Source organism: Equus asinus, chromosome 1, assembly GCF_041296235.1.
Source record: "Equus asinus isolate D_3611 breed Donkey chromosome 1, EquAss-T2T_v2, whole genome shotgun sequence".
Lineage (NCBI taxonomy): Eukaryota > Metazoa > Chordata > Mammalia > Perissodactyla > Equidae > Equus > Equus asinus.
The window spans coordinates 188,561,634-188,586,642 of record NC_091790.1 but is presented as its reverse complement, the minus strand read 5'-3'; the positions used below and the strand labels follow the sequence as shown (position 1 = coordinate 188,586,642).

At 38.1% G+C, this 25,009-nt stretch overlaps 1 protein-coding gene across 12 annotated transcripts in view; it reads right to left on the bottom strand.

The window, feature by feature from the left end:
• CALD1 (caldesmon 1) overlaps positions 1 to 25,009 on the bottom strand; it is a 183,293-nt gene that overhangs the window by 119,964 nt on the left and 38,320 nt on the right. The window contains exon 1 of one of the 12 annotated variants that reach the window (XM_070513826.1): positions 91 to 349. The exons of the other annotated variants lie outside the window; for them this stretch is intronic. The gene's annotated coding sequence lies outside the window, so the exon portion shown is untranslated. Of the gene's footprint in view, positions 1 to 90; positions 350 to 25,009 lie in introns of those variants that run through there. 12 annotated transcript variants of the gene reach the window in all.

The window sequence follows — 25,009 nt, the reverse complement described above, 5'->3', positions numbered from 1 at the left end:
TCCAAGTTATTTGGTCCGCACAGGATTCAGGTTTATCTGTCTGTTAGCAGAACACACATGCTGAAAGATGTGCTGAACAAGGGGACTTACCAAAAAATGATGCTCCAAGTGCTGATTTTGCTGGAAATCACGAGGGTGGTTGCAGTGCTGGTGATCTGTCCCTATCCAGAGAGGAGAGTACCAGGGATGCACATGGCCACCTGTGTGTCTAGCGCCCAGAGCAATGGAGGTCCCCCTGCACCCTCTTTCACTTGGTAAACTCAAAGAGAGCTGTTTTCTCTGGGCTTATGAGTTCCTTTCAGTCTTGTGTGTTGGAGGATACAGCAGAATATTTCTTATAACAGACAAAAGAATGAAAAGCTACAGGACATAATCCTTGGAATGGGAAAAGAATGGTAAGTAGCTATTTCAGTCTTAGTTGGCAGGAAGTCACATAATTTGTGGGGATGGAAATTAAAATAAAATATTTAAAAATAGATCTATGGGTTTTAGTCAGAATGAGCCAGTAACAATAAACCATTAATAATTCTCTCTTGTGATTTGTCTCTGTTTTACATTTATAGTTGAATATGGGAGCTAGGAGTCTTTTAGAAGGGAAGAAATATGTGATCTTAGGGAATTTGGGTCACTTAAATAAATACTAATGAGTGAAATGATCTTGACCAAGTCATTTAACCACTCTTGGACCGTCAGTTCCTTCATCTGTAACATGAAGCATTTGGAATAGATTTTTAAGGTCTCTCCAACTCAGATAGTTTTTGTATAATTCTATGATCTTTTAAGGAAAAAAAAAATGTACTGTGTGTATCTCAGTATCTGGGAATGACCTTGTTACAGTTGTAAATAAAACAGGCTCAATCAAATTCACCCTCTTCAGCAGCTGACAAGGTGCTCAGAGAAAGGTATTGCTTTTCAAGGACCGCCTACCCTCACCACTTCTCCATCATTTCTAAGAGATGAGTGCATTTCATAGCTCCAGGAGAAATGATAATGTATTACATAATAATAGCTATAATTTATTGAATGCCTACTATGTGCAAGGTATTTAATATCTGTTACTTCATTTAATCTTAAAAAGAGAACTGTGAAATCAGTTGTTTTTATTGTCCCCATTTGAAAGCAAGGAAGGGGCCAGCCTGGTGGTACAGTGGTTAAAGTTCACACATTCCACTTCAGTGGCCTGGGGTTCGCCGGTTTGGATTCTGGGCGCAGACCTACACACTGCTTGTCAAACCATGCTGTGGCAGGTGTCCCACATATAAAGTAGAGGAAGATGGGCACAGATGTTGGCTCAGGGCCAGTCTTCCTCAGCAAAAGGAGGAGGATTGGCGGCAGATGTTAGCTCAGGGCTAATCTTCCTCAAAAAAAAAAAAAAAAGAAAGCAAGTAAACAGATTCAGATTTACTGTCACTTAGGCAGTAGCAGAGTTGGAATTGCAACCCACATTTGCTTGACTCCAAAGCGTTTTCCATGACTTGACACTTGGAGTAGTCATAGCTGCCAACATTGACATTTCTTTTACCCTTTGGGATCTATACAAAAAAAAAATTTGGAGGAGGGTCTTAATGAGTCTGTTTAATGTAAATAGACTGACTTAAGTGTTTGCCTGTAATGGAATAACCTGTGGCAGTCCAACGTTCTCATTGAGAACAACTAGAAAATCTGAATAAAATTCCAAAAAACCAAAATCTGTTTGAAGGCATCAGAGAGCTGCTGCAGTAACCATGACTTTACGGGGCCAATATCCTGAAGAATAGGAAGCCCTGGAGAAGCGAACTCATGTTCAGTGATTTCTCCCTCGAGGCATTTACTGGATCTTTAAGAATCAAAGGACCAGAGGACGTAGAAGAATAAGAAACCAAGCGGAGTGCTTCTGAAATGCACGGCAGTTTTCAGCAGTCTCATGAAGTGAAGCAGGGAAAACTTAAAGTTCGAAAAGGAAGAATCATTTTGGAGTTGACAGAGCTGTTCTATATCTAATTGCGGCGGTTGTTACACAACTGTGTGCATTTGTCAAAACTTGCAGAACTGTACACTAAAAAGAGTAAATCTTACTGTAGGTAAATTATACCTTGATTTAAAAAAATGGAAGCAAGTAAAAAAAAGAAAAAGAAGAAAAGGTCTTGGGATGCAATCTCATTTGGGACCCTTGGAGGACTCATCCATGGAGAGGGGTCAAACTAGAGGTCAATTAAATCATACAAAATGGTAGATGAGTTTCAAATAACCTCAGCCCTATTCAACTGAAGTGAACTTCCCCAACTCTATCAAACTGCCAGAAGATAGGGTAATCCTATGTGGAGGAAAGTAACATCATCCAGCACTTCAATTGGATATCCACATGGAAAAAAAGAAAACCAAATCTCGGCTTCTATTTAACACCATACCTCCCGCCCCTCAAAAGTTCCAGATTGATGGTAGACCTACACATGAAAACTGACACATCAAAAGTTTCAGAAAAAAAGTAGAAGATATCTCCATGATCTTGGGATAGGCAAAGATTTTGTAAACAGGACATAAAAATCATTAACCATAAAGAATTAAAATTGATAAATTGTCCTGCAGTAGAATTAAGAACCATAAAGAGAGTGAAAAGGCAAGCTATAGATTGAGAAACAAATAATAGCAGTACATCTATCTGACAAAGAACTTGTATCCAATATATATAATGTATTCCCACAAATCAATAAGAAAAAGATACATGACCCACCAGTAAAGACTTCAATAGGTACTTTACAAAAGATGATACTAAAATGGCCAATAAGCATGTGAAAAAGTGCTCAATCTCATTGATCATTAGAAAAATTAAAATTAAAACTACACACCACCGGAATAGCTAAAATGTAAAAGGCCAACAATTCAAAGTGTTGGAGAGAGACTGCAACTCTCATGCACTGCTCTGGAAATGTAAATTGGTACAATCACGAGACAAAAATATTTAGGAATATCTGCTACAGCTGAATATTTATATATTCTGTGACCCAGAAACCTTACTCCTAGGGATATACACAAAAAAATCCATGCATATATTCATCAGAAGACATAAACTAGAATGTTCATAGTGGCACTGTTCATAATAGCCACACACTGGAAATCACCTCAATGTCTATCAATAGTAAAATGGATAAATGGTGGCAGGCAAACAATGAAATACTGGATAGCAGATTAGAATGATGTGAAAATTGCTAAGCCAATGAACCTCAGAAACATAACGTTAAACGACAGAAGTCAAACACACACATACACACACAAATACAATGGGATTCCATTAATATCAAATTCAAAAACAGACAAACTAATAACCGGTGTTAGAAGTCAGAATAATGGTTATCCTGGGGCAGAGGTGGGGAAGGGAGGAGGTGTGGCTGGGGGAACAAAGATGGCTCCTGGGTGCTAGTAATGTTCTGTTTCTTGATCTAGGTGCTGACTACACCATTGTGTTCATTTTGTGACAATTCCTCATGCTGTACAATTATGATTTATACTCTTTTCTGTATGTTATACATCAATAAAAAGATTATTCTTATAACATGTGAATAGAGGAAGACTCAGTGTAGAAAGATGACAACTAAAGGGAATTTATGTGCTCAAAATCCATAAAATCATGAAAATTCAATATCCCCGGTCATATATTATACCAGTAGGAAAATAAAATAACAACAAGAAAGACAAACAATGAGAGAAAACAATAAGGTAATACAAATCAATGTACCCTGCAGGGGGAAAATTGTAGTCAGGAAGGCTGGGATCAATTTGGCCAGTTATTTCTAAATTAAAAGTCAACACAGGACTATTTACCAATGACTTAGTGAACTTTCCGTGTATATGTTTTGGCTTACTATATCTTAGAAGGGAAATATTGAATGTTTTTGCAAGTGGTCCGTACCAAAGCAATTCAAATACAGGGACTACTTATCATCTTAAGATGTGAAACTTCACAGTGCATTCAGCCCCTTGCTTACTAACCAGATTGCTTCTCCTCTTCACTTTCAAGCACCCCCCTTCCCAAGACTACCTCCAGTGTCAAGTCCGTGCACAAGGTTTCCTTATTACTTTTTTAAACTGTATATTTTCATTTAAGTTTTTGCCTGTGTATCTTGAGTAACATTTGTCCATATAATGCTTGTATTTCAGTGTAAAGTTTTATATCTGTGAGAGAATCTCTTGATTTTCATGGGATACATTTTTCATGTTACTGTGGAATTATGCATATGGAAATATATAGAGATATTTGTATAAATGAATCAATAAGAGGGACATGGTATATTAATAAGAAGCTGTGTTAGGAATTTAGCTATCAAGCAGGCTAAACAAAGTAAGAGACTAAAGAAATTTTCTTATAATTTAAGAAGTCAGTTATTCAATGGAAATAAGAATTCTCTTGGCATTCTGCAACAAACAGATTCACTGGATTGCTGACAAAGCTTTGAACCATTCTGTTGGGTTGGACATATGTCTCTACCTTGAAAGCAGCATGAGATTATAGAAGAAGATAGGCTGTGAGGTCACATAGAAGTCTACGCTTAATAGAAGTATGACCTTAGAGAAGTTCTCTGTTGAATATCAGTCACTTATTTTAAAATGAGGATAGTAATTACTGCCTTGAAGGGCTTTTCCTCCTCTGTGCCCCCATAGTATTTTGTTAATGCCTCTATGGTGGCATTGCCATTAGTGGACTGTTGTACAAGTATAGGCTTCTTGATGGCAAGGACATGATCTTATCAGTACTTCTATCTCAAGCATTTAGCATATTCCATGGCACATAACATAGGCTCCATAAAAGTTTGTTGAGTGGAGGAGTTAAAGAATGAATGAGATAACACGTAAAGGGCTTATTATTGAATTCTATAGGCCCCCAACGGACATTAGCTCCTCTCTCTCCCTCCTTCCTCATTACTCTGTATCTGGAAAACAGAATGAATCAACCCTTAGCTTATTTCTATATCATTAAGTGGCCAGGACTAGCAAAAGTAGCCAGGGAAATTTTGCCTAATTCCTCTCGAAATTTCACAGAATGCAAAGGATTTAATTTAGATATATGTTTTTAGAAGAGTCAGTTTTGTACAATATGAAGAAGAAAAAATTTTTCTTATTAGAACAGAATAAGATCAATGATAGTACAAAGGAAGGGCTTTGATGTCTTAAAGCTTAAGCTTAAATTGTTATTAGAAGAATGAGAATGGATTTTTACAGGCAAGATAATTTCTGATCGGAGAAGCAATAAGAATGTATCCACCGCAGGGTAAAAGTCAGATGTTTATTTTTAAACTCCATGAAAAGTTCTCTACTTGTTTGAAGCAAATAGGAAAGAGAAAGTCATTTGTGGCATTATGAAATGCTGGACTTCTCATGGGAAAGTGGCTGACGTCAGTGTTTGATAAGCTTCCTGTAGCTACAAACATACGAGGCATTGACCCTGAGAAAAATGTAATCTTTCTATTTACAGAATCATGGTGTACCTGTAGTTGCAATTTGGTTTAACTACCATACATCAAGAAAGACCCAATCTTCATATTAAAGGTCCCAAAGATGGTGGTGTGGCAGTGGCAGCTGTTTCTGTTGTCATCATCATTGGCATCAGCATCACCACCACCACCACTATTATCATTATAAGCACTGATGTTGGTTGTATTATTTGTAAGACACTATGTTAAGTGCTTGGGCTCCAATGAGTGATAAGAAGTGGTACACTCAGTCTTTATGTATATTAAATTTTCCAGCAGATGAAGTCTTCCTGGCTCTTTTCTGCCTATGTGTCTGTGTATGGCTTCTTTATTTTTTTTAATTGAGTATCTATTATTTTTCAAATATTATTCCATTTTTAAAATAACAGTGTTATTAAGATATAGTTCATATACCATACAATTCGCCCATTTAAAGTGTACAATTCAATAGTTTTTAGTACATTCAGAGTTGTGCAACCATCACCATAATTAATTTTAGAACATTTTCATCACCCGAAAAGAAACCCTATGCCCTTTAGCCATCACCCTCCCTCCAGGCTCCCCTACCTCTTCCAGTCTTAAGTAACCACTAATCTGTATTCTGTCTCTAGAGAGTTGCCTGTCCTGGACATTTCAAAATAATGGTATCGTAGAATATTTGTCCTTTTGTGACTGAATTCTTTCACTTAGCACAATGTTTTCAAGGTTCATTTATGTGGTAGCGTGTATCAGTGCTTCATTCCTTTTCATGGCCAAATAATATTCCACTGTATGGAGGTATCACATTTTGTTTATTCATCCGTTGATGGACTTTTGAGTCGTCTACACCTGTTAGCTATTATGAATAATACTGCTAAAAACAGCTGTGTACAAGTTTTTGTGTAGACATTTGCTTTCATTTCTCTTGGGTATGTACCTAGGATTGGAACTGCTAGGTCATATGGTAATTCAATGCTTAATTGTTTGAGGGACTACGAGACATTTTTCCAAAGTGGCTGCAGCATTTTATATTCTCACCAGCAGAGCATGAGGGCTCTGATTTTCCTATATCCTTGCCCAAATCAAACGCCTTTAATTCCAGTAGACTCTTGATTTATTGACAATCTCATCACTGAAGTTGGTACTCAGGAATTTTGGATATTCACAAAGAAGCAGTGTCTTAATTCAATACTTTCTGGTTGAGACTACCAGTCATCAAAGCAATTGGATTATTTATTCAATTCAGTCAACTCAGTGGAAAATTTCGGCACATTTTATTGACTTAGTGAATTGATTTTCATGTTCCTATTATGTAATATGTACTTGTTTGTTTAAAGTATTCTTAAATCTTTATCTAGCGATAGTTCTGACTACTGATTGAAATGTGAGTATCTAAGGACAGAGCTGTATATTATATTTCTTTTAAGGCCAGTTGCTTAAGATGAGCAGAAACACAAAGCAAAATAACACCCAAAGTGGAATGACCCTGTTCCTCTTCTCTACCTTCTAATCAGCCAACTCTGCCCACCTTTCTCCTCCACCCTGGAGCTGTGTGCTGAGGCCTAACCCAGGGCCTTGAGCTCAGCCAATGTGAAGCACAAAACGCTGACATAGGAAATCTGAGCAGCAGTAGGTCTCAGTGCTCAGGTCAGATCCTACAATCACCTTGTCCAACCCGTGTAACAAAAGGCAAAACCATCAGTGTGTGTAGCTCTGAAAAAATTCACCAGTTGATGTCGTTCCTTAGCATTTTAAAGAAAGTCAGCTTCTGCATTATTCAGTTGCACATCCAGCTGAGAGTAGCCAGTAGAGGCTGAAATCCCATGGACAAGATGCACAGGCCTTTGCACTAGAAAACTGGCATAACATCACACTCACTCTGTTCATCATCACCCAGTTATTGGTCTGTTATTGTCTTGGAAACTGGACATCGGCGAACACAGCAAAATAACAATGCACTGGGGACCATTTTGTACACAGAGCCCTGGGAAGGGCCAGTGAAATTCCTCTGATCAGTCTCCTTTTGACTTTTTCCCATAGACCTCGTTCCTGCACTGAAATGTCTGGAATGCTCCATAGGGATGAAGTGGGTTGGTCACAGAGCAAGTACGCTTCTATCATCAATGAGATCAGCCATTTGTGGACTGATTTCCAAGTGAATAGTGACATCAGAAATGGGTTAAGAATACAAATACCTAACACTTTTACAGTAAACAGAGCTTTCATATCCCTTTTCTCAGACAATTTTCATGGTAACCCTAGAGATCAGTAAGACAAGTAGTATTGGCAACATTTTATAAAGGGACCCAGAGAAGCCTAGAGAGGTTAAATGGTTTACCCAAGCCCTCTCAGCTAGCGGTGGGTAGATATGGGCCCCCAAATCCATTCTCTTTGCAGAACACCATTCTGCCTCTATTTGTTTACTTAACAACCAAGTTTATTTAGCAGGAGCTGGTTGCTTTTTGCTGTTTTTTTTTTTTTTTAAGATTTTACTTTTCCTTTTTCTCCCCAAAACCCCTCAGTACATAGTTGTATATTTTTAGTTGTGGGTCCTTCTAGTTGCGGCATGTGGGACGCCGCCTCAGCATGGCCCAATGTGCGGTGCCATATCCACACCCAGGATCCGAACCGGTGGAACCCTGGGCCGCCAAAGCAGAGCGCATGATCTCATCCACTTGGCCACGGGGCCGGCCCCCTGGAGCTGGTTGTTTTTATTTTAGGAAAAAACAAATCACTACATTCGTTTTCAGAAATCAGATCAATCCACTGCTTGGTTCTCAACTGCTGTCTCATGGGCTAGAATTTTTCTAAATAACAATCTGAAGAGTTGATTCTTTGTGGGCCTTGCAATTTGGCCTGTCTTTGCAGTAATCACATAGTGGAGACAGTGTAACAAGTGATAAATCCTTCAAGCAACTGACCTAACCTCAAAGCACTTGAACATCAAAATTGATCTGGTAAGGTAGGGCGGCTCACCACAGTGGCTTTCCCTGTGGAGTCCAATCACAGCATTATTGCCAGTGGGATGTGTGATCAGAAATTTGAGGTTCCATGTGATTTACTTTTTAAAACATTAGGAAGGATTCAAGCTTATCTCTATAAACTTGACTCTCACTCAACTGCATTCTAGGAATCTTTCTTGGGTGGAAGAAAAAGGCCTGCCTATGTATGTTCCCGTGAATGGGTCTTTCCTATGAATATCATTCCTCGCATATGTCATGTGGAGAAAAAAATTTTGAGATTTGCTCTTCTACTATTCCTATCTCATGAAATAAAAAGTCAAGCCCAGGGCCAGCCCTGTGCCAGAGTGGTTAAGTTCCCACACTCTGCTTTGGCGGCCCAGGGTTTCACTGGTTTGGATCCTGCGCGCGGACATGGCACCACTCCTCAAGCCATGCTGAAGTGGCGTCCCACATGCCACAACTAGAAGGACCCACAACGGAAAATATACAACTGTGTACTTGGGTGCTTTGGGGAAAAGAAGAAGGAGAAGAAGAAGAAGAAGGAGAAAACAAGAAGAGTGACAACAGACGTTATCTCAGGTGCCAGTCTTTAAAAAAAAAAAGGCCCAGTTTGCTATTCTATTTCCAGTTATTAAATGGAGGTTGTTAAGGATACAGCAAAGATGGAGAGAGACAAGATCTCTGCCCTCACAGAGCTAACTCCCTAGTGGGAAAATGAATATTAAGCTATTTACACTTCTTCACTTCTTATTCACTTCTTTTTGTCTTTTGGCTTGAGCTCTCTCTTTTTTAAAAAATTTTACTGTGGTAAGAACACAACATGAGATCTACCCCTTTAATGTCTTATTCGATTCTGTGCCTCCAGTTCCTTAGCATAGTTCTGAGCACATATTAGCTTCTCAATAAATATGCTTTAATTGAATAAATAAAAGAGGTCCCTGGGTGCTCAAATGTTGTTTCCATTTCTAAGACTTGGTTCCTTACCCAGTGTCCTTCTTCCCGGAACCAGACTGAAAGCTGACACAAGGTGGACAATCAGAATCTCACTGAAACCTGGTCCCGACATTTTATTGGCAATTATATTAGAAGGTTGATGGTAATGTGGACATTTGCCCAACTTCAATCTTTATTGCCACAAACTTAAACCCAGGCTGCTATCTTTTAAAAACATGTATTATAACCAAATGGAGGATGGAGTGAAGATATAGATGGATCACTGGAACCCATTTCCACATTCATACACTATTTCAAACAGAATATCTCATAATAAATTCATCTCCAAAGCATAGAGCTGTTTAAACACAGCCATACCTCTATTCATATGCCAACAAAAATACCAATAGAAGCCTCATCAGGTTCATCATTTATAGCCGAGTTGATTGAATTAAATGAAAAGATAAATTAGTTCAATAAAACTTTTGGGCAATTGCCATCAAATAATTATTGGGCAGCTCTCCTTTCTGAAATTGCAACTCTGGCATTATAAAGGCACATTTATAGGCTAAATAGAGCTGATCTACATAACAGTAAAACATATCTTGCAGCTTCAAAAGGAAAACTTCTAACATATACTTTCCAGAGACAAGACAACAATTCTTATATATTTGGAACATAAAAATGTGATTGTGACAAATTACTGCAGAAAAATGAAAAACAAATGACTGTGAATAACTTAAAACAACTAAGCTCACATACAAATGCCATCCCAGAACTCTGGATAAAGCTACAAATACATTATGTGAAATGAACCAGGAGAGCAAGAGAGGAAAACACTAAATTTAGCCAAAATTTCAATAATATCGAGGCAGCACAAACACTTAGATTGTTTGGGGAGTGTTTTTTTTTTCCTCTCCTCTCTCTGAGCCCTTTCATTTCCTGATGCGGCTCAAAAGGAAAAACTCAGAGATGAAATCAAAATTGTTCTTATTATGTTTCTAGGTTGTTTGAACCCCAAAGAGGGAACTCCAGGAGTGCAGGTTCTTGATCATCAGCTCCCTGAGTGAGCAATCACATTTTCATACTGCTTTATGTCCCCACAGCAACTCACACAGTACTTGGCAATTGTTTATTGACAGGCTGAAATACTGATGCTTTTCAAGACTACTTTTGGTTCTATTTTACCCCACTACAAAAGGTCCCAAATCATCAAATCTGTGAAGTCAGGCCTATCTCTGATGCTATTCAGATATATATCTTATTATGGAGGATATACAAATACACATTTCATCGTAGAAAATTTAGAAAATACAGATATATCCATGGAAAACAACTTTAACGTCTCTTTTAATCCCTCCCACCCTGAGATTATTTTAAAGTTTCAATATATTTCCTTCTATTTTTTTCAGCAACACATATGATCCTATTTTAATAGTGAATTTAATATGTCGTGTGCTCAATTTTTTCACTTATACGTATTTTCCCATACCATTCTTTTAACATAACATCATTGTTTATATAAACCTTCCTCTATCACTGGACATTTAGAATATTTCATATCTGAGCTGTTACAATTAACGCTGTGATGGACATTCTTGTACATAAATCTTTATCCCTAAATCTTGATCACTTTGTTTCAAATTGCTAAGTAATAGAGAGGACTTAGTGCCTCTCGAGGGATCAAATCAATCACATTTTCTTCCTGTGAATTCTTGTTTCCGAATAACTAACTGGAGAAGTTGGAACAGTTATTGTGAAACCACCAAAATATCTGTAGTTGAGTTACAGCAAATAACAGCAAGACAAGATGGTAAAGACTTCTCGTATTATCCATTCACTGCTAAAATTATAGAAGAATCCCCAAAAGAGATCGTTAAAAAGCTGACTTTTAAGGTTGACCTATTTGAGACTTGAGAAATGAAACAATTCAAAGGTGTAGCAAGTTAAACGACTAAAATCAAACACATTATTTGTAGACACATCCAGTGGAAGGGAGGAGAGAGACTAAGTCCTACTACTGAGACAATCCCTAACATCATAGGAGAGCCTCTGGGGGTTTGAGAAGGTCTGTTAAAGAACTGTTACCCATGGGTTTAACGTTAGGGTGCAAACACTCTGAAGATGGGCATTATACTTTATACTTTTGTCTTCTTTCTACAACTCACAAAACGTTCAAGCACTGCTACTTTGTCTTTCAAAAAAAAGAATATAATTGAATGTAGTCCATGTTCCTCAAGCTCTACCCATCTTAGCAAATGGAACCAGCGTTCACTTGGTTGCTTCAGCCCTGGATCTGGGAGTCATTCCAGACACTTCTTCCTCACCATCCCTTCCCCACCAAACTCCATGCAATAAATTAGTAAATCCAGTGATTCTCCCTCCAGAATGTTTACCTGCAGCAGTCGATTTATTTTCATCATTGTTGCTACCACCCACTCCAAACCACCATATCTCATCTGGACCATTCCAGGAGCCTCTCACTGGTCTCCCAATTCGAATCTCCTGGCCTTCTGCAAATAATGACTTTTTGAAAACATTAATCTAGTCATGTCTCTGTCTTGCTTAAAATACTTCAATAGCTTCATGGTACATTGAGAATATAGATTCAATTTCTTACCACGACCTACAATGCCAGATGTGATCTGGCCCTGCCTACCTCTCCAGCTTCCTCTTGTGCCACTATCTTTTGTGATCTGGTCACACACAGATCTTTCAGTTTCCTGCACGGATACAACCCATGCAGGCTACGGAGTCTTGGAACCTGCTGTTCTTTAAGACTAAAAAGATTCCCCGACTCCTACCAGTAACACCATTACATTTCTCACGTGGATAATTCTTAGCTTTCTCTAAACCCACAAAATCAACGTTACAATAGTATTCGCAATACCCTCAAAACACTGATTCTTGTGTTACAGTTCAAGCACCAGATATATGGCAAAGACTTCAAGAACCCTATCCATTTATTGCCAAGATATAGGAAGTTAAAAATTGTTGGTAGATATACAGACTTTTAAGATTTTTACCTTCACACTATTCTCTTATAGTTCTCTGCTATTTATCTTCGTGTACAATCACAATTTGTAGTGACATTTAGTTTTGGGTACCTATTTATTTATTTATTTATTTTTGGTGAGGAAGATTGTTGCTGAGCTAACATCTGTGCCAATCTTCCTTTTTTGTACATGGGATGCTGCCACTGCATGTCTTGATGAGTGGTGTGTAAGTCCACGCCCAGGATCCAAACCTGCAAACCCTGGGCCACTGAAGCAGAGCAAGGCACTTAACCACTATGCCACCAGGCCGGTCCTGGGTACCTACTTATCTAGTGTTAGTCTTTCTTACCCCATTGAGAGCTCTGTGAGGGCATGGCTGGTTTTTGTTTGTTTGTTTTACCACTGATTCTGCACTCTGCAGTTACCTGCCATATGGTGGTCACTCAACAAATATGAATGAAATGAATGAGTGGCCAGCAAACAGTCAAAATATTTGAAGAGTGTCTAATGACAAGACAGTCAGAGAAGCTTCACTGGTTTATCATCTGTTTTCAGAGAGGATATTCATTAAGAGCTTGGTACTTGCTAAGTGCTCCGTAGACTGAATAAATGAATGAATATATGGATGAATATTTATTAGACGTCAAAGCAGAATATGGTAAGTTCTGAATGAAGGGAAGGCAACTATACCAAAACAACCAGTTAAATTTCTTAGAAGTTATTTTTTGTGCTGCTCCAACTTTTCTCCACAAGTTGCAGTTTGAAAGTACGGAAAGCACATAAATATGCTTTCCATTGTCATAGTTGACTCACACATTATCTCATTTGATTCCTAAGAACCCTGTGAAAAAGACAGTATATCATCTCCATTTGACAAACAATGAAATTAAATCCAGTGTCTACGATTATTCAGAGTGGAGAACCATGGGAGAGCTGATGTGATTTTGTTCTGATTTCCTCCTCTGCATCTGTGATGAGGCTGGTTGGGCTTTTAATAAATTGATACAGCCTTTCAATAAGAAACAAACAAATACCCAAATCTTTCCAAGGCTTCCAGCCTAAAAATCTGATTTTGGTCTGAACTGCTATTCCTAATTCTTTTGAGATCAGTGATATTATTTTTCTTTCCAGTCATATTTCAAAATATACCCTGAGCCACATTTGTTTCTATTCCTTTCAAACCAGTGAGAAAGGCTCTCAAAACTGCCCTGTGCAGAGGTCTACTCATACACCAGCTGTGATACTGGCTTATTTCCATATAACCTAATATGGCTAAGAAAATGTTTGACGGGAACAGGGTGAGGATTGCCAAACTTAACAACTTTTCAGTAAGAAAAGTGCCACATAGTCCTCTGTTTAGATGTAGTTGCAATTTCAGTTTGGATCCAGCACTTGCCCATTCACATCAACGAAATGGTAATTGTACTTCTACACAGTAACAAAAACCAGATACCTGCCCCTTTTGTCCACTCGCAGCCAAGAGGAATAAATAAAAGCTGCCCAAAAAGACTCTTGGTGGTAGTCTATTGAACATGTTGCCCTTCTTGGGTTATAAAAGCGAGTGACTGAGGATACCCAATTCAGATTCTGCAGGAGGTCCTCTGAGTTTATATAAAAACAAATGTAGTGGTTGCCCCTATCCGTAAGGGATATGTTCCAAGACCCCAGTGGATGCCTGAAACCAAGGATAGTACTGAACCCTAAATATACTATCTTTTTTCCTATGCATACAGATTTGAAGTGCGACAGCAACACAAGCATGAATCGCTTTTTCCTTCTTTACGATTTTGTGCATAGATTTGTTCTTAACGTAGATCTTAGCAACCTCAGAATACAATTTTTTTTTCTTTCCTCATTAAGTCAAGAATTTTCACCTTTTCACTTAAGGGAAGCACTTTATCACTTCTCTTTGGCATATCCGAATTGTCAGCATCACTACTCTTGCATTTTGGGGCCGTTATTAAGTAAAATAAGGGTTACTTGAACACAAGCACTGCGATACCACAAAAGTTGATCTGAAAACTGAGAAGGCTACTAAGTGACTAACAGGCGGGTAGTGTACACAGTGTACACAGTGTGGATGCACTAGACAAAGGGATGATTCACGTCCTGGGCAGGATAGAGCTGGATTTCATCACTGCTGCTCAGAATAGTGCCCAATTTAAAACTTAGGAATTGTTTATTTCTGGAATTTTCCATATAACATTTTCAGACCTCGGTTGACCACGGGTAACTGAAACCATGCAAAGTAAAACTGTGGATAAGGGGGCACTACTGTAGCTTTAAACAGCGGAAAGGATGAAAGAAAATTCATCTCCTCTGTCTTCCATCTCAGCCCGTAATGGACTTACCATCATCTTCCTCGAAAGATGCCTCTGACTGACTTTCCTGTTTTTTCTTACTCCCATGTGATATTGTGATTTATAAGAAGAAATATATATTTGGTCTTCATTCTCATTTCTGGCACAGAGCTCCTAAAACTCTTGGAATTTCCTCAGTGACGAGAGTGATAAAGGTGTTAGTGAGGTGACTTTTGGACCCCACCTAAGGCTTGGGACTGGTTGCCAGGAGAACCAACTCTGTGATTAGCGGGTTGAAACTTTCAGTCCTCAACCTCTTGGGAGGAGAGAGGGGGCTGAAGGTTGAATCAATTGCCAAAGGCCAATGATTTAATCAATCATGCCTCTGTAGTGGAGCCTCCATAAAAACCCAAAAGGACGGGCTTCGGAGAGCTTCTGGGTTGGTGAACACACGGAGATACTGGAAGAGTGGTGCTCTAGGAGAGGCCACGGAAGCTCCTCGCCTTTTCCTCATACCTTGCCCTATGCATGTCTTCCATCTAGCTGTTCCTGAGTTATATCCTTTTACAATAAACTGGTGATCTAGTAAGTAAAATGTTTCCTGAGTTCTGTGAGCTGCTCTAGCAAATTAATCAAACCCAAGGAAGGAGGGGGTCATGAGAACCTCTGATTTATAGCCAGTTGGTCAGAAACACAGGTGACAACCTGGGCTTGCAACTGGTACCTGAAATGGGAGAGGGAGGCAGTCCTACAGGCCTTCACCCTTAACCTGTGGAATCTGATGCTGTGAGAATTGAGTTGCATTGTAGGACACCCAGCTGGTGTCCAAAAATTGCTTGTTGTTGTGGGACGCCCCCCCCCCCCACCCCAAGCCCCACTGCCACATTGGAAATTGGGTCTCAGAACACCCATTTATCTCAGTCCTTTGATAGATTTGAAATATCAGTATGATCTTTATTGTCACCCTTTCTCTCATCACAAATACAATCCATAATCATAAAATCTGAGGATTCTACTTGGGCAGTTTCAGTTATGAGGGTTTTCTTGCTTCCATTCCTACTATTGTTTCCGTCATTACAACTGTCATCTGGATGGACATTGTAATTTTTTTAGTTGTTTTGAAGCATGAGTAAATGTTTTAAAATCAGGCAGATCTGGGTTTGAATTCTGGGTCTGCCACTTATTTGCTGGGTGACTTTTGCAAATTATTGAATTTCTCTTTTAAGATGGAAAATATCTACCTTGTGCGACTGTTGTGGGAATTAAATGAGATAACATGCAGGAGTATGGTGTCTGACATGAAGAAAACACTCAGTAAACATCAGCGAACTCCCATGTTCTGCTTCTATCCCCCTCCTAATCTTAACATGTTCTGTACAATACTGCTGGATTCTTTTTCTCAACTGTGTATGCAGAAGTTGAAAGGGAAAAATATACCCACTGACCCCTGAAATTTGCCCCGGTCAATGAGGAAGGGAGTGCTGCCCCAAAATTCAATCTGGCCCAAGTTAAAGAAAAACTAACATCAAAACTTTTGCTACCTTCTGGAGTTATTAAGGCCATAAGCCCGGGAGAGAGGACTGTTTTGTTTATGTAAACATACTGACCTTCCTTTATGGTTGTAAAAGGTGAACGACCCCCTCATCCCAAATCACTTGGGAGAGAATTAAGGCAAAGAGCTGAACAGCCATACCAATCTCCAGTAACTTCTGATCATCCCTCTTCCTCCTTCGGCTCCACCGACCACCATGTCTAATATTTCATTTTAAACTGTGATCCAGTCTGGACTGCACTGTAACATCCTTCGATCACCTCAAACCATTCATCAAAGTCTGTTGAACACAGCAACGTTGTGGGAATGAAGGAAAAGGGAACTTTTCCACGCTCAGGGTGAAGCTGAGAGAGATTGGACTGAAGCTGCAAAAGGATGACTGGAATTTGGAACGAGAGGTGACAGAAAAACATAAGCCATTCCCACCACTTTGTCTCTTTCTTGGGGATTTCCAGAAATATTGAGATGGAGGTCCCAACGATTTTACCTGGATATGAAAGAAAACAGTAACCCAGGAAGACCTTCATCATTTCCAGGTTACATACTTATGAACAATAACCAACGGTGCAAAACAATATTACAAGTAAAATGTCTGTTATCATGATTAGTTTAAGTAATAAAGACGATGGTTACCGTATGGTGAAAAGTACTGGTTAGGCATTAAAAGAGGTCAAATTAAGTTCTGGTGACGTTCTTAACCAGCCATGTGACATTGGGCAAGTCACAAAATTCTGCAGGCCTCAGTCTCCTCAACTCTAAAAAGATGAAGAATGGATTGGAAAATCTCTACTCTTTATTGACTAGATGGGCTGCAGTATTCAGAAAAGGCTTCAAAAAGAAGACTGGCCCTTAGAGAAGAGTTAAGATTCAGATGACTAGAAAGGAAGAGTGAGGATATTTCACTGTTGCTCAGGGAAAGAGCAAAGTCATTTGAGCAGAAATGCACAAGTTGTATCCATGAGTGAGCACATTCAAAAGCCTGGCTGGAAGGGTTTCAGGAAGTGGGTTGTGTTGACTATATCCTTGGATGTCAATTTTGCCCTTTACTCATTGGAGTAGACAGTAGGGACTAGATCTTTGATATAAATGGTAATTTGGGAAGATTCAAAATCTGCGTATAGAATGAGATGGAGCAGGGAGGGATTAAACTAGAGATATGGAAATGTTTGGTAATTCTGGAAACCTGAATTAAAATGGTAACAATGAAACCCTGGAGGAAAAGGTAGTCAACAGAGAATTTAGAAATGTGCGGGGTTTTTTTGCAACATATCCTAGTCTCCCCTGGTTAGTCTGTAGAGGGATCTCCTCTCAGTTGTAACACTGGACTCTCACCTCTGGGTCCAAGAATTATGCTATTAATGACCAATAAATCACTTTGGAGATTAATCTACAGGAAGATCCAAGATCATTTTTTACTATAAGTATAAAATGACCTTGGGTAATTACGTGATTAGAGGTCTTCACATTAATTGCATAATTGAATATAATTTTGTAAATTATACAAACCAACAATCAACTCCAAATGACTTCACTAAAAGAGAAATCTCCACATTATTCTGAAAGAATATACATGCTATAAGACTTTTACAAATCTGAAAGTTAGGCTATGAAATTATCATTACACAGAGAAAAAAAATAGTATATTTTCCCACCCCTCTTACTTAGATATTTTTAAAAAATTTAAAGACCTCGAAAAACCCTAACTACTTATTAAAATAAATGTTTAAAGAGGAAATCCAAAATTAAGTTCTTAGTAGCATTAACAAAGTTAGCAAAGTAAATTTGCTTTAACCTGGGTACAGAACATCCTCTTAACAACTTTATGTACTAGAATGAGACAGAGCTGGAATCGAAGTCCAAGTCTACCTGAGTGTATGAGCCCATTCATTTTCTATTAAACTTTGCTGTCATCTTACAAATGCTAGTTGTCTTGCCCCTCTCCCATCCCCCACTCCCCACTTTGTCTCAATCTTGATGCTTTAGAGTGATAGTTTCAGGCCAAATAATAGAAGAACCTCTTCACATAAGGGTAGTAAACACTTAGAGTTCATTATGTTAAGTGCTGTTTCCAGGCTAAAAATGCATATAGGTTCAAGAGGAGTTTGAGTTATTATTGGAATGTGGATTTAAAAGGGCCTCTGAAGGAAAGATGGGATGTTGTAAGATAACATTAGATTCTGGAGGTTTTAAAAGTCTCAGGGAATAACACAAACTCCAACAATGGTCACTTCTTGCCATCATCAGAGACATCAGACTCTAGAACTCGGACTTGACCAAGTGAGATATACCTTAGATTCTAATATTTATAATAGTCTAACAGATTGGGTGTCAAACATTCTCTTCACTTCTTTGTGGGGAGGTTACTAGCACAGTACACTCCATGTGTGCAATTAAGGAGGAACTGGGAAGAAATTTACATTTATTCTATACCAACTATGTGTCAAATGCCACACATCTCTTATTTAGTGTTCCAAACAAACGCATGAGGTAAATGTTTTCGCTCTCCATTTATAGATGAGAAAAGGGAAGATTCAGAGGTTAAGAAATTGGCAAGCATCAGATAGAGGTGGAAGAGTTGGAAATAGAATGTAGATCTTAATCTCTCCTCTTTCCACCACTCCAAAGGGAAACTCTCAGTAAAGACGGACAGAAAGAAAGGTGAAAGAAAGATGCAAGACAGAAAGAATGAAAAGCTTGTCAAATGACCCAGTTATTTCATTCACTGTTGTTAGAACAGAAGAAATTGATGTCTTAAATCAAATTGATCAACTGCATAAAAACTGGTTGTTTGGATTTTTTTTTAAAGATTTGGTTGAAAACCAGTTGTTTCAGTGTCCATATGTAGACCTGGACTCAATAAATGACCACTTTTGAGTCCCCCAGCTGGAAGAGCACAAAAAAACCCAGAGGCGAGTCAATGGCAAACTGCCACCCCAAACAAACTGCAGTTTGTAAGCTCTGAAACTTGAGTTAACCTTTAAGGATCAAGGTTCAAGACTGCGAAAAATTAAAAATATTGCCTACCCTAGGAAATAGCATACGAATCAAAAATACCATTACTAAACTTAACTGCACTCCTAATCTTCCACTTTCATGACATTTAAGCTGTTTTGCTATTCTTAATGGACCAAATCCCCCTTCTGGTAATGTTCTGGAAATTCTATTTTTGTGGTAATTTAAAAAATCATATGGCATGTTCTTCATATTTGGTTTATGTAGGAGTTAAGACCACTTCAAACATACTGTTCTTTCTTAGTCTGATGGCTATTTAATATTGTGTCATTCACTGGTTGAAATAAAAGTAGGTTAATCTGCAAAAATACGTGAACACCCAAAAAGCATTGAATTGTATCTTTGAGAAATGACTTTTTTTCCAAGTCAGACATCAAAGGCTACATATTGCAGAACGTTTATTTTGAGAAGCTTCAGTCAAAACAGTTTGGAAACTATGAAATGAGTCATTTTTTCTTAAAGAAATGTAACTTTGTCTATTCCCACTGCATTTTTGGTTTGGTGGGAGACATCTTTATTCCACAGGATTTTAAAAGCATGTTTAAGATTCCATAGGTTTAGTATTACATCACTAATGGTTTCTAATGAGATCCAGGCAATAGCAAGAAGGGAGAAAAAGAACAGCACAAAAGCTGAATTCTGCAACACCACGTCCCATGTAGAATGTCGAAAAGTCTCCATGCTTTATCTGTGGCTGAGCCATCTGGATAGAAAGGGGGAAATTCACATTCTATCAACCAGATGTGGATGACATGATATCCAATGTTTGGCTATTTGGAATCAGTCATCTAAGGGGTTGAATTTTTTACGTTTCATGCAGATGCTTCTGCCCTGCCTGTGGTTATGGTCAAAATGAACTGGTAAAACATGCAAATATCTAGATTTGTATTCATTCTATCGAGTACTTAAGGCCTCACCTATTTTGTTTGACTTTGTTGTCATAAACAACTTTTAGATAAAAATTACACAGATTTTACTTCTAAGATGATGTCTATCTATATCTAGGAGGAGAATGCTAAAAGTTAATCTTCTCCAAGCCTTTAGTAACTCTGGCATTTTGAGGAAGGTAGATGAGGGGACAATTGGGGTGGGCAGGATAAGCCAAGGATTGATTCCAGCGGAAGTCAATTTATTTGGTGATGAAAATGGGTAAATGGGATGAATGGAGACATTCCAGAATTTTTGCTTAAGAGCTCCAAAGTTAAACGTTCCAACCTACAGATGTGGGTGGTAATAGCCACTAACACTGGTTTAGGACTTTATAGTGTCAAAACTTCTTTCACCTTCATGACCACATTTGATCCTTACCAAATGCCCATCACAAACGTAAAGTTTTTAATAGTCTTACCCATCAATTTCATCTTAAGGCAACTTGACAATTATTGACTTGAGTACAGAGCTTCCATGTGTAAAGTACTGTACTAGTCACAGTAAAGAGGGAGGGAAACAAAGGTGAATAAGGGATAACTTTTGCCTTCAAAGAACATACAATCTAGTCAGGAAGACAGACCCAACTAACTAGATCACAAAATAGAAAGTTGAATATGAAAAAATGCAATAAAAACATACTTAATTATCTTCAAATAAAGTAGAACAAGTTGTTTTAGGATTTGGGAAGGAAGTTTGAAAAGGAGATAGTAAGAAGAGATGTTTGAGAAATCTGAAATACTTTTATATAAGGAAGTATCAATGTTATAAATTGCATATAAACTATAAATATAGTGAGTGTTAGCAGTCATTCATACAACAATTATGAAACACGTACAACATTCCAGGAGTATGCTAGGCAAGTTAGTATCTTTCTTTTTAAAAAATTATGACATTCAATGTTGTCAAGTTTCTTAAGAAAATCACTATATTATGGCATTCAACGGAAGAATAAAACCTCTGTCAATCTATTAAATGTCTTGTTTATACAATGCTGGGCAATAAGTTTGACAAGTAAGCTGGTCAAATTTGTGTTTTCCCTTTATCCCATCTCTCCCTTATTGTTCACTGAATAAATTGATTGTCAGTGCAAAGCAATATAATATTTTCCCCCATATCTGGCAAACCTCATTTTGAGCGCAGACATCAGCATAGCAAAAGATTGCTATTGGCATCTCATCAAACAAAAAAACCTAAAAATGAGCATCTCTAATTTCCCTTCAACATATAACTTCAACTTAGCAAGCAGTACTGTGCCCAAAATAATATACAGTTGCCCAAGGATTGGCACCATCTTGAGCAAGAATTTGGTGAAAAACCACAAAGCTGTCAGTTATTTTGTGATTTTAGACTCAACAGTTTTATTAATAGCTTAGTACTTTCCTCTATAATCTAAGTGTCTGGGCAAGAGGAGAGTTCAGTGTGCCAGTTTATCCATTTTCTTTTTTTTAATTTTTTTTTTAAAGATTTTAATTTTTCCTTTTTCTCCCAAAAGCCCCCCAGTACATAGTTGTATATTCTTCATTGTGGGTCCTTCTAGTTGTGGCATGTGGGATGCTGCCTCAGCATGGTTTGATGAGCAGTGCCATGTCCGTGCCCAGGATTCGAACCAACGAAACACTGGGCCGCCTGCAGCGCAGCGTGAGAACTCAACCACTCAGCCACGGGGGCAGCCCCTAGTTTATCCATTTTTTAAGAATTAATTGTTAAATCTTTGAAGGAAACAAAGAAATGATAGAAAGATACATAGATAGATGGGAGATAGATAGATAGATAGATAGATAGGCGAGGGTTATAATTGTTATTTGAAATACGTATGTCATCCTTAGACATTTTCTGACTCTCTACTGTAAAACAGAGAAATTTATACACATATTTTTTCTTACAGTCTCTCCTTTCTCTATTTTAAAATGGTATCATTATTATGTTTCACACTGCTAAAGTATGTAACATTTACATTTTGTAATAATAATGCCAACAGTTGCTTATTCTTAGTTGTTATATTTAAATCCATTAACTATAAATGTAGTCTAAGATTAACAGAAAACAACTGCATTCCAGTGACTAAAGGCAGGCAAATAGTCTGCATTGCTTTTCTCTTCCCCTCCCTTCCAGTGGTCATTGTGGTTTCATGTTACCATTTAAAATTTTCTAAAGAATGTATCCCGTTGTCCATATGTTACATTATTAGTCTTATTTTAAATCTTTGAAATAATGGAAAGGCTGATATATATTTTAAAGTCAAAACTTCTATTGTTCTCCACCACATCCTGCTTCCTCCCACCCCATCTCCCAGGAAAAAATATTAGGCCAATATTGCAGAGTAACTCATAGATCTTTTGTTTTTTTTGAAATTGGGCAACTGTGGACATACAGTATTTACAGAGAATCTGATTTTAAATTGTATTGATTACTAAAGGTGCAAGGTAGACCTCCAGATCGTTTAAACGTTTCTAGTTGACAATGTGGTCGAATAGCTTTCTTCCAGTAGCAGCAAAGATGACTTTTCTCCTTGTACTATAACATTTCTTCCAACATTTTGCGTATCCCATAATGGTATCTGGATAAGATCACCCAACATATAGACTTTCAAATATCTTTAGGCAGTCTTTAGGCCCAGATGCATTTATCTGGAAGATTAAATGTACTCTACCCACTTTTACCTGTGCCAGATTTTTCCTAGATTTTCTTGCTCTCCTTTCAACAACATAGAACCAAGTATTTTCCCACAGAAACCAACATTCCTGGAAGTAAAATGGCTCCAAAGCAGTTCTATTCATCGCTTCCAGGTCACTGTCCATCTACACAGAGTCAAGACCATCAGATCAGTCAATTTAATCTTATTATAGTGTAGACACACCACCCTCATCAGTATGTACTGAAGTCATACTTAGAACATGTTTTACAAGTTTCTGGTTACCGTATGTATAGACATGAACTCAAAATTTCCTCTTAGATCCAAATTCTCATGAAAATAAAATGGAAGTGAGTAGTAGAAGGGTGAAAAAAAGTGCGTTAACAAAATTTCAAGACCATGTCTGATTTTCATTAGATCCATTATTTCAGTTCCTGTTCTTTTTTAGGGTGTGAGTTTATAGGCCAGTGTGTATTTTCATGGCTATCTTAATCCCTTCTTTAAAACCATGTGTTTTGTGTGTAGTCATCATAGGATACTACTATGATCTTTACAATGGCTTCTTAGTTGCTGCCTGAATTTTCCAAATTTGGTAGAGATGATTTCAACACTATTGGACCAGGGTGAGGTTAGAAAGGTATTTAAACACTTTTGTTAAACAATCTGGAGTATCTCAAACATTGAAGGTATGGATATCATTTTGGCCTCATGATATCAACAGAAAACACATTTATAGGAAGCACTTACTATGTGCTAAACACAGTACTAAGCAAAGAGGGTAAAATTATAAACATGAGAGACATTGTCCCAGGCCTATTAAGATTGCCATCTAGTAGGGCTATAAAAATTAAATATCACAGCACAGTGGGATAATCTCATCTTACTCTAGAGAAAGTATCAGGCATTGTCAGAGCACAGAGAAAGGTAATTAGCCAAACTTGAGTCTGTTAAGCTTTCCTTGGGAAGTGATATCTAAGCTGAGACTTGAGGTAGCTGAGTGAGAGGGTGGGATGGAATGGAGAATCCTCCTTAATTTCCCAGAGAGTGTCATTCATGTCTCAGATGTGCTCTCCACTTTGGACCTTTGGGTCCTTCTCCAGGGCCTCACCTGGTGTCACTACTCCATCTGGTCAGATTCCTTGTCCTCAGTCCCTGTTGCTTCAGGCAAAATCAGAAGAGCTCAGAGATGAGAGAGGAGGAGAAGAAATTTGCCTGGGATTCTGGGTTTGGATTTGCTGTCTTTTCTTTCAAAGAAAGACCCTCTGGAGAGAAGCCAGTCTCTATTTTCCTCAGTGACCGAACACGATTGAAATCTCTACCACATACCCCTAGCACCACCACGTCTCCTGTTTTTTCCATTACAAATAAACAAAAAGGATGGCATGTGAGTTACTGCCGCCAGTTGACTGCTTGGTTTCGATCTTGGAGTGTATCATAGACACCAACTTCACATTGTGTCCAGCTGCCTTTTTGAGCACGGCTGCCATTTGACCTGTTTCTGTGGTGACCCACAGAAGCTCTGGCACAGCGGTGGGTCATTGAGTTACATTTTCCAGAGTGGAGTGATAATTGCAAGATTTACTGAGCAGAGAAATATGACCCACTAAATTTAGCCTAAAAATATTTTTTGCTCTGAAAAAAAGAAAATCTAATTACCTTGCTCTTCTCTATGAAAAATTGGGTTCATCTGGGTAAGGAGACATGGAACCTTCCTTTGAAGTAGACCATACATTCCAAAATATCTCTGGCAGAGTCTGGGGTCTGCTTCTGATTAGATAATTGACATAAACCTCCCTCAAATAAACACTGAACCCTTCAAAAACAGAGGAGCACATGAAAAAAATGCATCTATGTTTTAAGTAGAAGGCCTTCTGCATAATTAGTTATCAGAAAGCAGTTTACTTTTCCTTTTATCAACTAGCATTAAGCCCTAAGAAGCAAAAAGTATGCTGGATGAAATTCTAATTGAAACTTCAAATCAGTCTTCAATCTCTTCTAGATAGCGTCAGGTTGACCTTAAGAGAGTACTTTCACATTTATGGTGTTCCATCCTCATCCCTCAAAACTAAATTCATTGCTAATAAAATATGAATCCTGAAAAGTAAAATACTATATTTCCCTCAGAATATTTTGGTCTTTGCACTCGGAATAGTGTAGGTATATTGTGAGAAAAAAACAAGACAAAACAACTCAAATGTATGTATGTGTGTCTTGCCTCCTACATGGAATGTGATCTATGTATATACAATCCAAAAACAGTTTGCCAAT